The sequence below is a fragment of the Dipteris shenzhenensis genome, chromosome 3 (assembly GCF_047967505.1).
Source record: "Dipteris shenzhenensis isolate YYH24624 ecotype China chromosome 3, Dip_SZ_1.0, whole genome shotgun sequence".
Classification (NCBI taxonomy): domain Eukaryota; kingdom Viridiplantae; phylum Streptophyta; class Polypodiopsida; order Gleicheniales; family Dipteridaceae; genus Dipteris; species Dipteris shenzhenensis.
This window is the reverse complement of record NC_141598.1, coordinates 774987-792500: the sequence shown is the minus strand read 5'-3', so window position 1 is coordinate 792500 and position 17514 is coordinate 774987. Positions and strand designations below refer to the sequence as shown.

The 17514-nt window shown below is 56.2% G+C and overlaps 1 pseudogene; it reads left to right on the top strand.

Moving 5' to 3' along the window:
- The first annotated feature begins 935 nt into the window (after positions 1 to 935).
- Positions 936 to 1054, top strand: LOC147903196 (5S ribosomal RNA; annotated as a pseudogene).
- The last annotated feature ends 16460 nt before the right edge of the window (positions 1055 to 17514 follow it).

Here is a 17514-nt window from a genome sequence, read left to right as displayed (position 1 = left end):
CGGACCACTCGGAGATAGGGGTCCAGCGGCTGGTAAAGCACCGCACGTCTTGCGGTGTCCGGTGCACCCTCGACGGCCCGTGAAAATCTGGAGGAGCGATTGCCAATCACGCCCGGTCATACTCATAACCGCATCAGGTCTCTAAGGTGAATAGCCTCTGGTCGATAGAACAATGTAGGTAAGGGAAGTCGGCAAAACGGATCCGTAACTTCGGGAAAAGGATTGGCTCTGAGGGTTGGGTCTAGGGGTCTACGAACTGTGACCCTGGAGGCTGTCGGGGATCTGCCCGAGCTGCACCAGCGGCGAGGGCGGACCTCCGCGTGCCGACCGGGCGATGGGCGCAAAACATTGTCCCTTGCAGGGTGGCCTTCCCTAGGCGATGAACAGCCGTCTCAGAAGTGCACACAGGCATACGATGCAATATCTGCGCCAACTTTTCACCGAGCAGTGGTCGCACAGCAAAAGGCTCTGATACCATGTGAAGATAGTGGGAGAGAGGGAAGGAGTCTCACTTGCGGCTTTCTCACATGCACAATGGGGGAATACACACACAGGTGGAGGCTAAAAACAGTTTCTCTTCTTAGTTGTGAAAGCCAAAAGAACTCTCCTACAAAGAAAATAGAAGAACCCTATATGTGGGTCTCAAAACCAAACTTCAACTAACTAGGTGGCATACTAACTAAGCCACGAACTAGAGTAGATAAGGATAGCTGTCATCCAGCTATTATTCGTGGGCGGTGTACCAACCGCATCTGCAGCTAACAAGTCGGTGACATAAATGCACAATGGTCACCCTGGCATATCACAAGTGGAGCTCGATATCTCAACACCCCCCCTTGCGTGCATGTCGCGTATCCCCCATTGCACCCCCTCCCTCGCCCCCCCCCCCACCTTTACAAAATAAGACAATACTGATTTCTCATGGTTATTTGTCATGGTGCGATCACACCAGCGCTAATACACCGGATCCCATCAGAACTCTGCAGTTAAGTGCGCTTGGGCCAGAAGAGTACTAGGATGGGTGACCTCCTAAGAAGTCCTGGTGCTGCACCCTTTTTGCCCCCGAGGTTAGCGGTCTTGCCACGCCTTGGTATCCCTGACCGCCGACCTCACCCAGTACACCCGATCGACGCTCTCCTGTCGCACACACCCTGATACCCGTGCGCATGCGTCACCAAGGACCGTGTCGTGCAATGTCTTGACACCACGCGCAATGTCACTTGATCACCCGCAACGTCCCGACGCCACGCACACCTGCAGTGTCCTGACCCCCACGATCGTGCCCCCAATGCCATGCGCACCTGTAGCAGTGTCTCGAACCCCCGTCGTAGTTTCGATGTGATGTGCCGCGCACCGCAGCATCCCATCTCCCATGACGCCATCAATGCCCCACGCACCCGCAAAGTCCTGGCCCCCGAGCACCCCCATCACCTCGATGCCTTGCGCACCTGAATGCCGCCGTGCCCCTGTCCCATGACGGCAACCCCGGGCTCCCAAGTCGGGTCAGGATGCGTGGTGCCTCCGAGCACTTGCGTGGCACCCCGAACGCTATCGCGCACCCATGTCTCCAAACCGACGCCGCCGTGACCCCGTCCCACGGTGGTGCCCCGGGCTCTCGAGTCGGGCCGAGACGCATGGCACCTCAAATGCTGCCATGCCCCCTGCGATGCCCCAGGCACCCATGCCTCTAACGCGACATCGCTGCGCCCCCGTCCCACGGTGGCACCTCGAACGCTGCTGCACCCCCGGCCATAACCTGCACGCCCATGATTGCGGATGGCACCCCGAGCTCTCGGGTCGCGGATCGAGATGTGTGGTGCCCAAATGCTGCATGCCCCTTACGATGCCCCATGCACCCACGCCTTCAACCCGGTGTCACCGCGCCCCCATCCCACAGTGGTGCCCCGGGCCCCTCAATTGGGTCGGGATGCGTGGTGCCCCGAACGCTGCTATGCCTCGACCATGCCCTATGTAGCCGCCGCCTCCAACCCGACGCTACCATCCCTCGACGATGCCTCGCTCGACCACGCCTCCAACCCGACGGCACCACACCCCCGTCCCACGGTGGTACCTCGGGCTCTCATGTCGGGGTCGAAATGAGGGAAAAGGACCCGAGCACCCACGACACTGCCACGTCTTGCACGCCCACGCCTCCAACCCGATGTTACCGTGCCCTCGACCACGCCCTGCGCACCCGCACCTCCAACTCGACGCTGCCGCGCCCCCGGCGATGACCCAGGCAGCCTTGCCTCCAACCCGATGCCGTCGCGCTCTCGTCCCATGGTGGCACCTCGGGCTCTCGAGTCGAGTCACGACGCATGGTGTTTCGAACGCTGCCGCACCCTCAGCCACGTCCTGTGTGCCCATGCCTCCAACCCGGCCATGGCCTTAGCCACGTCTCACACGCCCGCACCTCCAACCCGACACTACCGTGCCCCTCGGTGACAACCCACATAGCCCCGCCTCCAACCCGACGCCGCCGCACCCCCGTCCCACGATGTCGCATCGGGCTCACGAGTCGGGTCGTGACGCATGGTGCCTCGAATGCTGCCGCGCCCCCGGCCACGTCCTACGCACCCACACCTCCAACCCGACGTGTCGTGTCCCCAGCCACTCCCCATGCACCCGCACCTCCAACCCGACGTTGCCGCATCCCCGACGATAACCCGTGCACTCGCCTCCGACCCGACGCTACCGTGCCTCCATCCCATGGTGGCGCCTCGGGCTCCCGAGTCGGGTCGCGATGCGTGGTGCCCCGAATGTTGCCGTGCCCCCGGCCACGTCTTTGCATGCCCATGCCTCCAACCCGACATTGCCGCCATCTCCCGACCATGCCCCGCATGCCCGCACCTCCAACCTGATGCTGCCGTGCCCCCCGCGACGATCTGTGCACCCTTGCCTCCAACCTGATGCCGTCGCGCCCTCGAGCTCCCGAGATGGGTCACGACACATGGTGCCCCGAACTCTGTTGCACCCCCGGCCCGACATCCTGCACGCCCACGATTGCAACCCGATGATGCCATGCCCCGGCCATGCCCCGTGCACCTCCCGCCGTAGCAACCCAACACCATCGTGCCCCCGTCCCACGGTGGCACCTCGGGCTCCCGAGTGGGGTCAAGACATGTGGTGCCCTGAACGTTGCCGCGCCCCTGGCCATGTCCCGCACACCCACGCCTCCAACGTGCCCACGACTGCAACCTGACACTATCACGCCCTCGAGATGCTCCGCGCACCTCTCGTCGTAGAAACCGGACCCCGCCGCGCCCCTGTCCCACGGTGGTGGCTCGGACTCCTGAATCGGGTCGAGATGCCCCGAACGTTGCCGCACCCCCGCCACGCCCATGCCTCCAACCTGACGTTGCCGCCCCTGACCACGTCCGGTGCACCCGCACCTGCAACCCGACATTGCCATGCCCCCATGATGCCCCGCGTGTGCACTCGCACCTCCAACTCGACGTTGCCACGCCCCCGGCGATGACCCACGTAGCCTCGCCTCCAACCCGACACCGTTACGCTCCTGTCCCATGGTGGCACCCTCGGGCTTCCGAGTCGAGTCGCGACGTGTGGTGCCCAGAACGCTGTCGCGCCCTCGGCCACGTCCTACACACCCATGCCTCCAACCCGACGTGGCTCCAACCATGGCCTCGGCCATGCCCCGTGCGCCCGCACCTCCAACCCGACGCTGTTGCGCCCCCCGACGACAACCCATGTAGCCCCATCTCTAACTCGATGTCGCTGCGCCCTCGTCCCACGATGGCGCATCGGGCTCACGAGTCGGGTCACGATACGTGGTGCCCTGAATGCTGCCACGCCCCCCGGCCACATCCTACCCGCCCACGCCTCCAACCCGACGTGGCCGTGCCATCGGCCATGCCCCACACGCTCGCACCTCGAACCCGATGCTGCTGTGCCACTGACGATGACTCGTGTACTCGCCTCCACCCGACGCCGCCGTGCCTCCGTCCCACGGTGGCGCCTCAGGCTCCCGAGTCGGGTTGCGACGCGTGGTGCCCTGAACGTTGCCGTGCCCCCGGCCATGTCCTGCGTGCCCATGCCTCCAACCCGACATTGCCGCATCTCTCGGCCAGGCCCCGTGTGCTCGCACCTACAACCCGATGCTGCCGTGCCCTCGACGATGACCCGCGCACCCTCACCTTCAACCTGACGCTGTCGCGCCCTCGGCTCACGAGTCAGGTCGCGACGCGTGGTGCCCCGAACTGCTGCGCCCCTCGGCCACGTCTTACGTGCCCACGATTGCAACTCGATGCTGCTGTGCCCCGGCCATGCCCTGCGCACCTCCCATCGTAGCAACCCAACACCGCCGTCCCCCGTCCCACGGTGGCGCCTCGGGCTCCCGAGTCGGGTCGAGACGCGTGGTGCCTTGAACTTTGCCGCGCCCCCAGCCACGTCCCGCATGCCCATGCCTCCAACGCGCCCACGATTGCAACCCGAAACTACCGTGCCCCTGAGACGCCCCGCGCACCCCTCGTCGTAGGAACCTGACCCCACCACGCCCCGTCCCCACGGTGGCGGCTCGGGCTCCTGAGAGTCAGGTCTGGAACACCCTGAAAGTTGCCACGCCCCCGGCCATGCCCATGCCTCCAACCTGACGTTGCCGCCCTCGACCTCGCCATGTGCAACCGTGCCTCCAACCCGATGCTGCCGCGCCCCCACGATGCCCCGCGCACCCATGCCTCTAATCGACATCGCCGTGCCCTTGTCCCACAGTGGTGCCTCGGGGCTCCCAGGTCAGGACGTGTGGCGCCTAGAAAACTGTCGCACCCCCGACCATGCCCCATGCACCCACGCCTCCAACCTGACACTGCCACGCCCTCGACCGTGCCCTGTGCACCCATGCCCCCAACCCGACGCCGCCGGCTCCCTATCCCACGATGGCGCCCCGGGCTCCCGAGTCGGGTCGGGATGCGTGGCACCCCGAATGCTGCCGCACCTCCCCGCACTCCCCGTGCACCCACGTCTCCAACCCACGCTATCGTGTCCCCGACCACGCCCGACGCACCCCACACCTCCACTCGACACCGCCGCACCCCTGTCTCACGGTGGCGCCTCGGGCTCCCAAGTCGGGTCGGGACGCATGTTGCTTCCTGACGATGCCAAGCGCACCCACGCCTCCAACCCGACGCTGCCGTGCCCCCATCCCACGGGCTCTCAGGTCGGGTCGAGATGTGTGGCACTCGCGTCTCACCCCCGGCCACGCGTAGCCTGCACCTCCAACCCGATGCTGCCGCACTCCCGACAATGACCCGCGCACCCTCGCCTCCAACCCGACGCCGCACGCCTCGGGCTCTCGAGTCGAGTCATGACACGTGGTGCCCCGAACATTGTCGCACCGTCGGCCATGTCCTGCATGCCCACACCTCCAACCCGACGTTGCCACATCCCCCAACCACACCCTGCGTACCCGCACCCGACACTGCCATGCCCCCTACAACGACCTACACACCCTCGCCTCCATTCCCATGCCGTTGTGCCCTCGGGCTCCCGAGTCGAGGGAGGGGCATGTCGCGTACCCCCAACCCAAAATGCCCCTCCCCCTACGTGCATGTTGCCCCTCGTCCCCAAGCCCCCCTTTGCGCGCATGTCGTGTACCCGCCTCCCAATGCCTCCAACCCCGCTTGTGCGCATGTCGCGGTACCCCCCCTCCCACACCCATCCCCCCTTCGCATGCATGTCGCCCCTCCATTTGTGCGCATGTCGCGTAACCCCCCACCCACCATGCCCCTCCCCCTCCCTTTGCATGCATGTCACGAACCCACACCCCCCTCCCCCCCTTGCGCGCATGCCGTGGCAACCCCCCTCCCCTACGCTCCACTCCCCCCCCCTTGTGCAGATGTCGCATACCCCCCCCAAACCACCCTCCCCCCCCTTTGCGCGCATGTCGCGCACCCCCCCAACCCGACATGCCCCTCCCCCCCTTGCGCGCATATCGCGTACCCCCCCTACCCCCCATGCCACCCCCCTTTGCGCGCATGTCGTGTACCCCCCCCCCAAAACCCAACATGCCCCTCCCCCCCCCTTGCGCGCATATCGTGTACCCCCCTCCTACCCCCCATGCGGCCCTTTGCGTGCATGTCACGTACCTCCCCCAACCCACCATGCACCTCCCCCCTTGTGCTCATGTCGCGTACCCCCCCTCCCGTACACCCCTTTCCCACACCCCATGCCCCCCCCCCTTTGCACACATGTCACATACCCCCCTTCCCCCCTTTACGCGCATGTCGCGCGTACCCCCTCCCCCCCTTTGTGTGCATGTCGCGTACCCCCCCTTTGCGTGCATGTCTCGTACCCCCCCTTTGCGCTCATGTCACATACCCCCCGTCCCCCCTTGTGCGCATGTCGCGTATCCCCCCCCCTCTCCCACTCCCCATGCCCCCCCCCCCACGCCCATGCCCCCCCCCCCCAACCCATGCCCCCCCTCCCCCCCTCCGCCTTTGCGCGCATGTCACGTACCCCCACCCCTGCTCCCATGCCCCCCCCAATCCACCATGTCCCTCCCCCCTGCCCTTTTGCGCACATGTTGTGTACCCCCCCTCCCCCCCCCCTTCCCATGCCCCATCCCCCCCCACCCCCCCAACCCACCATGCCCCCCCCCTTGTGCGCATGTGCGTACCCCCCCTCCCACGGCCCATGCCCCCCCATGCCTCCCACCCTCCCCCTTGCGTGCATGTCGCGTACCCCCCCCCTCCCCACTCCCCATGTCCCCCCACCCCACCTCCCATGCCCCCCCTCCCCCCCTTTCCCCTTGCGCACATGTCGCCTCGGGGGGTCACTATGTATAAACCCTCTATACCACGTGCGTTCAAGGCATATTTTTAAAATCCCTTATCTGTGTAAATTTCTCATTAATAAAATGTACCCCTTTTCTATACAAATCTGTAAATTTTTCCAAAACTATTTTAAATAGTCCCTTATGTATATTTGTTTCTGTAAATTTTAGAAATAAAAAATATCCTTTGTTGAACTCACGTGATAGGGTTACATAGATGAGTGACCCCCCGAGCATGTCGCGTACCCTCCCACTCCCCACGTGCCCCCCCCACCCCCCCCACGTGCCCCCCCCTTCCCCCCCCCCCCCTCCTACCCCCCATGCCCCCACCCAGCCACCCTTGCATGCATGTCGCGTACCCCCCCTCTCCCACTCCCTATGCCCCCCCCCCCCCACGCCCCCCCTCCCCCCCATGCCTCCCACCCTCCCCTTGCCTGCATGTCGTGTACCCCCCCCCTCCCACTCCCCATGCCCCCCCACCCCACCCCACCCCCATGCCCCCCTCCCTCCCTCCCATGCCCATGCCCCATGCCCCCCCCCCCATGCCCCCCCCCCTTTCTCCTTGCGCGCATGTCGCGTACCCTCCCCATGCCCCCCCCCCACGCCCACCCCCCATGTGCCCCCCCCCTCCCCCCCCATGCCCCCCCCTCTATCCACGAGGGCAAAGTTTTCCCTAAATTTTTTTCACTTTTCTCTTTTCTTTGCTCCCCGGTTTGGTCCCCTACCGGGATCCCAGAGTACCCGCTTGACCTCTTGGATCTGCAACTGTCTTGCTGATGGGAACCTCCACTTGACTAACTGTCCTTCACCTTCACAAAGGTACCTTGGTCCTTCAGATGCTTCCCGAGTGCTATGGCCTTGAAGAACCTCTCCTTCGCAAAACACTTGCCGAAGCGCCGTGTAGCAAAGCAATGCCCGAGGCTCACTCCGGAAACTCAGGACCATGAGGAGGAACGTGCCTGTGAAATCTGTTCTCAAAAGTCCCTTGATTGACTAGTTGGGACTAGCTAAATTTAGCTGGTGCTAAATTATCCAAACCACCAAAATTGCTAGCTGTACCTCTAAGTTGCGGAATATGCCAAAAAGGATAGGCCAACCGCCGAACTCGAACTCAAGACCTCCAAGGAACTACGTGCAGAACTTATCGTTGGGCTAGCCAAGGGGCTGGTCTTAGTTATTGTAACTAAACCCACCCACATATATATATCATGTACTTCGGCCAAGCGCGTGTCCCAAGTCTCTGCACAGCTGAGTAGGGTATTCCAACCCCGTGACCGACTCCCATGCACTCGTAGAGCCAACCACCGAGCCACTTGTCGGTTGGTGTAACCAGTTGTGGCAACTTCGCCTTAATTTGTACTTCCCGAACGCGGGCGCTCCAAAAGCTTCGCGCACCACCGCGCACTCGGGATCGAACTCAGAACCACTGAAGTAACAACCGCAACACCTATCGTCGGGCTAACCACGGGGCCTTGTCTTGGTTGGTGTAACCAAGCGGGGTCCCCTTGGTTATATTGTGCTCTTGGCTGACCTGGCAAAAGGAGGACGGCCTCCTCATCAGCTCGCGCTCTGCACCCCCTGCTCCGGACTCGAACCCAGAACCTCTGCCCAAACTCTCAGAATACATCACGGCCCAGCTAGCCACCGGGGCCGTGGCCTTGCTTGTGATCCCTTCCCATCCATATGGTTATATAGAAGACTAGAAGCTTGGCAGCTATGGCGACCTCCCCGCCACCATGCGCACGTCGAACGGCCAATCTTTGGCATCGCCCTTCTTCTCCCAGCCTATGGGCATTCGCAGGAGCGAGGGTGCTGGCAATGGCGCTCGCAATCAACCATGAGAGCCTCCCACGACTTTTCCGTCGTCCTTCGTCCGGTTTCGTTGACGGATTTCGTCAATGGCCTAAAAGTTCATCGGGTTGGTGCTTGCAAACTGGTGCTTTGCTATGGTCACGGGCCCGGCCCGGTGATCTCGTTGGTGAGGCGTCCCTCTGTACCAAAGGATTCGAGCAATGGGTCGGTGGAGTGACTGTGTGAAGCTTCCCAAGCTTCGACGTGATGGAACTGCAGTTCCATCACCTTCTGTCATTGATGGCGGGGTCTCAGTCGGCTCATTCTCCGTGGTCCGAGCTCCGTGCATCCTGCGGCTTCGTAGGGAGATATCCAGGAGGATCCCTTGGGTGCTGAGACCACCTGCACACTCAACACTTAAACGAAAGGGTAGGGGAGAACGATGCTTTCCATTTAACTACCTCAACTTTTGGAACCAAAAACATCCAGAGAGGGACAACGAATGTCTTCTATTCCAAAAAGAAGAGGCCCTGTGGCAAAACGCACAGGGTAAGTTTACAATGGGAGCATCTCTTAGATGCTGAAGCAAAAACCTCACAACACTCTTAGGGTTACAACCAGAGCTCGCAGCTCACTGACGTCCTCTGAGTTCCCTGGCTCAATCTGTCCTGGAATCCTTTGTGTGTGTGTATTTCTTTTTTGGAGGGAGTATATCCCTTGGCTCCAACGTTCAGATGCCTTCATTAAGGCTTCATTCCTCATTTGGTACCCTTTTCTCCAATGTCACTTTGAAGGGCCAATCATTCAAATATCCGTTTGAATTGAACCCTTTAGAGCCATAGTTAGGGAGTCCAACCTTACCATGGGCTGCTCCCCTTGGTTAGGTCCTAGAGATGTCAAAGGGTTGCTCCCCCTTGAACCAAAAGAGGGCAAGGGACTTCCTCCTTGCTGCCGATGTCGAATCCAAAGGTGATGATGAAGGAGGGCGGACTGAGACTCATCAGTCCCTTATCAACGGGCCACCCGTTACATTCCCCCCCTTTTACTCTTGCTCCCCCACTTCTTTGGAAAGGGTGTGAATCATTGTAGCCGCACACGATGTCCACGAACCGCCATAGAGAAGGTTCGTCCTCCACGAGTCTTCACTTGAAGGCTACTCCCTCCAATGACAATGGTACAGCCTGTTAGGCCTGAACTGTTTCGGGCTATCACGGTGTGCCATGATACTCTCGAGGTCTTCACCCTCTCTAGGATCCATCACTAGAGCTGGACCTCTATCCCTCTGCTCACGGGCTGGATCGTCATCTCCTTGATCTTTACCCAGCTGCTCCCGAGCAGATCTAAGCCTTGTTACCCACTCCTCGTGGAAGGCTCCTCCTACTGGAGCTGCTCCCCTTGCAGTAGATAGTACGAGTGCTTTCCCTACTGGTTTCATTCCATCAGCTTTATCTTGGCCATAACTGTGGCAAGTCTTTACGTATGCATCCGCACTTACATTCTCTTCTTGTGACAACCTGTCAGCTGCCTTGGCTGGAGGGTCTGATTCTGGATATACCTCTATTCCCTGGTCATCCTCCCGTTTAGGAGGAAGCTCCCTTGGGAGCTTCTCGGGTAGGATATCAGCGTCCTCCATCAGTAAACCCTGCACCTCATGTGATACATGTCCCGTAGATGGAACTGAGTTTTCCTCATGCTCTTCAATGACCACTAGGTAGGTTAGACTACCTTTTCCTACTGCTTCTTACAATGGCATAGCTGAGAGGAGTTGGGGCAAAGTGCCACCCTTTTGCCTTGATGCTTTTACCACCTCCCAACCTTCATCCTTGCAGAATACTAGCTGTTCATCATGACTATTGATCAGGACCCTGTTGGCTCTCAACCATGTTTGCCCAAACACCATGTCGAAGTCGTCCATTTCCACTACAGAAAATTCTGACTTGTGAGAACAGCCTCCCACTTGGACATTGACTCCTTTGGCTACCTTGGCAACTGCTTGTCGTGGAGTGTTTACTGTCTTCATGACCTTGCCTTCATAGATTTCAGCTTTCAACCCGATCTCCTTGGCTTTCTTGGAGGTGATGAAGTTATGTCTAGCTCCGCTGTCCACCATAGCCCTCACTAGGCGTTGGTTTACTGTAGCAGTAATGAACATCAAACCGGAGGCTACCTTATCTTCACCCATGGCCCCTAGAAGCTAAAGGGATGTCATGGTTTGAGTGGGCTGTGCGTTTTCTGTTTCCTGGATAGTCTATAATGACTGTCGCATAGGGCAATCCCTGGCAAAATGAGCTCCTGCCGAACTCGAACACAAGACCTCCAAGGAACCTCCACCTAATTGACGACACCTTCACCTTCACAAAGGTGCCCTGGTCTTTTGAATGCTCAGAAGAAAGGCCCAGAGCTCCTCCCGAGAGCTACAGCTTTGAAGGACCTCTCTTTCCCAAAACACTTGCCGAATCTTCGTGTGGCAAAAGTAATGCCCGTGGCTTACTTTGGGAACTCAGTACAAGAGGGGGAAAACACCTGTGAAGTCTGTTCCCAAAAACTCCTTGTCTGACTAGTTGGGACTAGCTAAATTTAGCTGGGGTTAAATTGTCCAAACTGCCAAAACTGGCTGGCTGTACCTCTAAAGTTGGCAAACTGTGTCCAAAGGGAAGGCCCACTGCCGAGCTCGAACACAAGACCTCCAAGGAACAACGCGTAGAACTTATCATTGGGCTAGCCAAGGGGGCTGGTCTTAGTTAATGTAACTAAGCCCACCCACATTTATATATCATGTACTTTCGGCCAAGCGCGTGTCCCAAGTCTCTGCATAGCTGAGTAGGGTATTTGAACCCGTGACCAACTCCCACGCAATCGTGGCGCCAACCACTGAGCCACTTATTGGTTGGTGTAACCAGTTGTGGCAATTTCGCCTTACTTTGTACTTCCTGAATGCGGGCCCTCCAAAAGGATCGCGCACCACCGTGCGCGCGGGATCGAACTCAGAACCACTGAAGTAACAACCGCAGCGCCTATCATCGGGCTAACCACAGGACCTTTTCTTGGTTGGTGTAACCAAGCGGGGTCCCTTGGTTATATTGTGTTCTTGGCTGACTGGCAAAAGGAGGATGGCCTACTCGTCGGCTCGCGCTCTGCACCCCCTGCTCGGACTCGAACCCAGAACCTCTGCCCAAACGCTCGGAATCCATCAGGCCCGGCTAGCCACTGGGGCCGTGGCCTTGCTTGTGATCCCTTTCCATCCATATGGTTATATAGAAGACTAGGAGCTTGGCAGCTATGGCGACCTCCCCGCCACCATGCGCACGTCGAACGGCTGATCTTTGGCGTTGCCCTTCTTCTCCCAGACTGTGGGCATTTGTAGGAGCGAGGGTGCTAGCAATGGCTCTCGCAATCAACTGTGAGAGCCTCCCACGACTTTTCCATCATCCTCCGTCCGATTTCGTCGACGGATTTCCGTCGATGGCCTAAAAGCTCGTCGGGTTGGTGCTTGCAAACCGGTGCTTTGCTATGGTCACGAGCCCGGCCTGGTGATCTCATCGGGGAGGCGTCCCTCTATACCAAAGGACTCGAGCAATGGGTCGGTGGAGTGACTGTGTGAAGCTTCCCAAGCTTCGACATGACGGAACTGCAGTTCCGTCACCTTCCGTTGTCGCTCGATGGCAGGGTCTCAGTCGGCCCGTGCTCCTGCGTCCGAGCTCCGCACGTCCTGCGGCTTCGTAGGGGAGATAATCAGGAGGGTATCTCGACCCTCACAAACTCCTGGATCGAATGGATCCCTACAGAGGCTGCACTACTCTCTGGTTCGGCCGAAAATGGCTCCGAGGCAGCACCTCGTCAGTCACCGCGTCCTCCACGATCTATGGATCGGTCTGTTCTTTGGTGGGCTTCTTCCCCAAGACAAGGGGAAGCCCTGGCTCGAAAGTAGGCTGCTGCGACCACCTGCACATTCAACACTTAACGGGAGGGGAGGGGAGAATGATGCTTGCCATTTAACTACCTCAATGTTTGGAACCAAAAACATCTAGAGAGGGACAACGAATGTCTTCTATTCCAAAAAGAAGAGGCCCTGTGGGCAAAACGCCATAGGGTAAGCTTACAATGGGAGCATCTCTTAGATGCTGAAGCAAAAAACCTCACAACACTCTCAGGGTTAGAGCAAGAGCTCGCAGCTCACGATCCCAGCTTTGATGCTCTCTGGGTTCTCCTTGCTCAGTCTGTCCTGGAATCCCCGGAATCCCTTGAGTTTTGTATATTTTAAATTTTTGACGGAGTCTCCCTTGGCTCCAACGTTTAGCCGCCTTCATTAAGGCCTCATTCCTCCTTGGTACCCTTTTCTCCAACAGTTCCTTTGAAGGGCCAATCAATTCAAATCCTCCCATTTGAATTGAGCCCTTTAGAGCCAAAGTTGGGAGTCCAACCTTACCATGGGCTGCTCCCCTTGGTTAGGTCCTAGAGATGTCAAAGGGTTGCTCCCCCTTGACCCCAAAAGAGGGCAAGGACCTTGGGGGGGTCACTATGTATAAACCCTCTATACCACGTGCGTTCAAGGCCTATTTCTAAAATCCCTTATCTGTAAATTTTTCATTAATAAAATGTACCCCTTTTCTATACAAATCTGTAAATTTTTCCCAAAACTATTTTAAATAGTCCCTTATGTATATTTATTTCTGTAAATTTTAGAAATAGAAAATATCCTTCTGTCACTATGTATAAACCCTCTATATCACGTGCGTTCAAGGGCTATATTTAAAGTCCCTTATCTGTAAAAAATTTCATGAATAAAATGTACCCCTTTTCTATACAAATCTGTAAATTTTTTCCAAAACTATTTTAAATAGTCCCTTATGTATATTTATTTATGTAAATTTTAGAAATTAAAAAAATCCTTCTGTTGAACTCACGTGATAGGGTTACATATGATGAGTGACCCCCCCGAGCGTGATAGGGTTACATATGATGAGTGACCCCCCCGAGGCAAGGACATCCTCCTTGTTGCCGATGTCGAGTCCGAAGGTGATGAAGAAGGAGGGGCAGACTGAGGCTCAGTCCCTTGTCAACGGGCCACCTGTTACATCCCCCCCCTCCCACTCCCCATGCCCCCCCCCTGCCCCCCCCCCTCCCACCCCCCATGCCCCCCCAGCCCCCATGCCCCCCCCCCCCCCCCACACCCCGCACGCCCCATGCCCCCCACCCCCATGCCCCCCCCCCCCCCCCCCCAAACCCCATGCCCCCTCCCCCCCCACCCATGCCCCCCCCCCCTTGCGTGCATGTTGCGTACCCCCCCACCCCCACCCCCCATGCCCCCCCCCCTCCCACTCATGCCCCCCTCCCCCCCCCCCCCCCCAACCCACCATGTCCCCCCCTCCTTTGTGCGACATCCCTCCCACCCCCGCACTCCATGCCCTCCCCCCTGCCATGAGTGTTTAGGGGAACCTGTGACGAGTGGAGCTGCCACCCTGCTTGGCTGCCAGTGACTATTGTAAGGAAGTCAACGTTAGGGTTGACCTACCGTGAGTGTTCGGAGCGTTTTATGGCGAAGGGAGGCGCCGCGGTGCCTAGCGGCCAGCCACTATTGTAGGGTCCTGCTTCCAACACTTAGCCAAATAACGCTAGTTCTGCTATGGTTTACCGAAACGGGGCCAGAAACATCGAACGAACCCAGCAGGGGAACGTTTTCTACCTCGCAACAGGCCCTCCGTGCATGTAAGGTGCGTGTAGTCCGTGCCCACGTAGTGCCGTCCTCGTCCCACCCCCTTGCCTTCCGTGAGTCACCCTTACGTTTCCACGTTTCAAGGTGCATGATTGTGCCAACATTCAAAGGAGCATCAAGAAATGAGACTTAGAAAAATATTTGCACAAGAACGGTCTCAAAACGTTTATTCATGAGGGAAAACAAATACATGCCAAGAGGGGTCTCTAGCACCTTGATAGCTTGACCTTCCATATACTCTCCCGGTTACAAAAGAGCTTGAAGCCCTCTTCAAGTGTATGCATAATATTTCAAGACCATATCACGATAGTTGTCTATCATCTAGGCTTCGGGGAGCCATTTACATTCGGAGATAGGATGACCATTGAACTTTACATAGAATTCTACTCTACCCCTTAGCATTCTCCCTTTCAAAATTGCCTCTGGCTCATATGGCGGGCTTACAACTTGGGAGACGGAAGGGGGGACTTTCCTACCATATGTGTTATCAGAGTAGAAACGCCTTAAGAGTTGAACATGGAAGGCATATGTATTGCTACATTCGGAGGGAGCTCCAGTTTATAGGTGACTTCATCAAGAGCATAGAGAACTTTGTATGGACCATAGAATCTGTGATTAAACTTTGGAGTCAAGTTCTCTGGAAGCCAAATATTCTGGGAGCTAATGAGCACCAAGTCGCCTGGAAAGAATTCGACGTGGCGACGTTTGCTATCATAGTACTTCTTCACGATGGCTTGCATTTTGTGAAGACTTTCTTTGGCCACTTGCATGCGTTCACGCCATCTATTAAGAAATTCCTCTGTGTCTGGATCTTGGATTTTGAGAGTACCTATTGCCAAGGCTATGGGAGTGATGATCTCTTTGCCCGTGGCTATCTCAAACGGCGTGAAACCTGTGCTACGATGAACGGAGCTGTTGTAGTGAAACTCCAAGATGTCCAAATGTGAGGCCCAATCTTTTTGGTCTACCTAGACATAGCTTCTGAGGTATTGCTCTACGGTTTGGTTTGCCCTTTCAGATTGACCATCAGTGGCTGGGTGGTATGAGGAGTTGAAACGGAGCTGTGTACCAAGGAGTTTAAAGAGCTCGGTCCAAATATCACTTAAGAAGCGAGCATCACGATCCGAGACAATGGCCAAGGGTAAACCATGGTACTTGAACACATAAGAGAAATATAAGTTAGCTGTATGCTTTGCCATAATGGGTGGCTTAACAGGAATGAAATGGCCTTGTTTGGAAAAATAGTCCACCACCACAAAGATGGCATTGTGCCCATGAGAGAGAGGTAACGATGTGATGAAGTCCATGCTCACAACATCCCATGGCCTTGAAGGAACGAGCATGGGTTGGAGTTTTCCTGCCTTTGCAAAACGTTGGTCTTTGACAAATTGACATGTTGAGCAGGTCCTGATATATTCAATGACGTCTTCACGCATCCCTGGCCAAAAAAAATGTTGCTTCATTCTATCCCAAGTCTTGTGCTGCCCTGAGTGTCCTGCTAGCTTGCAATCATGGCATTCCCAAAATATGGTCTTCTTGAGTTCTAAATCATCTGGAACATATAGCCTGATTTCATAGACGTAGAGTAAACCTTCATCTTCATTGTACATGCCCCATGGTACGGAGCCTTCTTTGATCTGTTTCACTACATCTTCTATGCCTTGGTCTTTTTCCATAAGTTCCTTGATTCTCTCCAAGAGTGTGCCTTGTGCCATAGTGATAGCCATCAATTCTGCCTTTCTACTTAGTGCATCTGGCATGACATTCGTTTTGCCTAGCTTGTGTTCAATTGTTATGTCAAATTCTGCAATGAAATCTTGCCAACGAGACTGCTTCGGAGATAGTGTGGGTTGGGTCTAAAAATACTTTAGTGTAATGTTATCTGTGAAGACTTTGGTACGCTTATCTTGAACATAGTGTTTCCACTTTCTTAAGCATTCTACAACGGCCAGCATCTCCTTCTCATGCGTTGTCCATCTCTTTTCAGTGGCATCCAATTTCCTTGACTCATATGCAACTGGGTGTCCCTCTTGCATCAACACTCCTCCTAAGGCATAATCTGGGGCATCCATGTGAATCTCAAACGGCTTGTCAAACTCAGGTAATTTTAAGATGGGTGTGGAACTCATAATCACTTTCATCTCCTCAAAGGCCTTGGTGCAATGTTCCCCCCACTCAAATTTGTCCTCTTTCTTTACTAAATCAGTAAGCGGCAATGCAACACGGCTATACTCCTTCACAAACCTTCTATTGAAGTTACAAAAGCCTAGAAATCCTCGTACTCCCCGCATTGACTTGGGTTGCATCCAATTAGTTACTGCCTCCACTTTGCTAGGGCCCATCTTGATTCCATGTTCCCCCACTACATATCCCAAGAAGGCAACCTCCTTTGCACCAAATTCATATTTCTCCCGTTTGGCATACAACCCATGCTCCCTCAATTTGGGCAAACACTTTCTTAAGGTGTTCCCGATGCTCCTCCAGCGTCTTGCTATAAATCAGAATGTCATCAATGTAAATGATCACAAAATCATCCAAGTACTCCCTGAACACATCATTCATCAAAGTGCAAAAGGTAGCTGGTGCGTTTGTGAGGCCAAAAGACATAACCAACCAATCATAGCTACCATATCTTGTTCTAAAGGCCGTTTTCTCCACATCTTCCTCCACAATTCTTATCTGATGATATCCAAACCTCAAATCAATTCGGGTGAAATACTTGGCTCCTCCCAATTGATCCATCAAATCATCCAACAATGGCATGGGGTACTTGTTCTTGATGGTAAGTTTGTTGAGGGCGCGGTAGTCCACGCATAGACGTGCCGATCCATCTTTCTTCGTTACAAATAAGACCGGTGCTCCAAATGGGGATTTACTTGGCCTAATAAACCCACTTTCTACCAACTCCATAATTTGTCTCTTGAGCTCTTTCAATTGAGAATCATTCATCCTATATGGTGCTCTTGCTGGGGGTTCACTACCTGAAATCAGTTCTACCTTGTGGTCCCACTACAAGGCATAGGCCATTTTCCGACGGAAATACTGACGCTTTTTACATTAAATTTTTTTTTTTTTCACGGGCACAAATGTCGCTATAAGTGTCGCTAAAAGCGTCGGAAAAGGACCGTCGCTATATAGCGACACTGGCAAACGTCGCTATATAGCGACGATGCAAACATCGCTATATAGCGACACTGTTAATCGTCGCTATATAGCGACACTG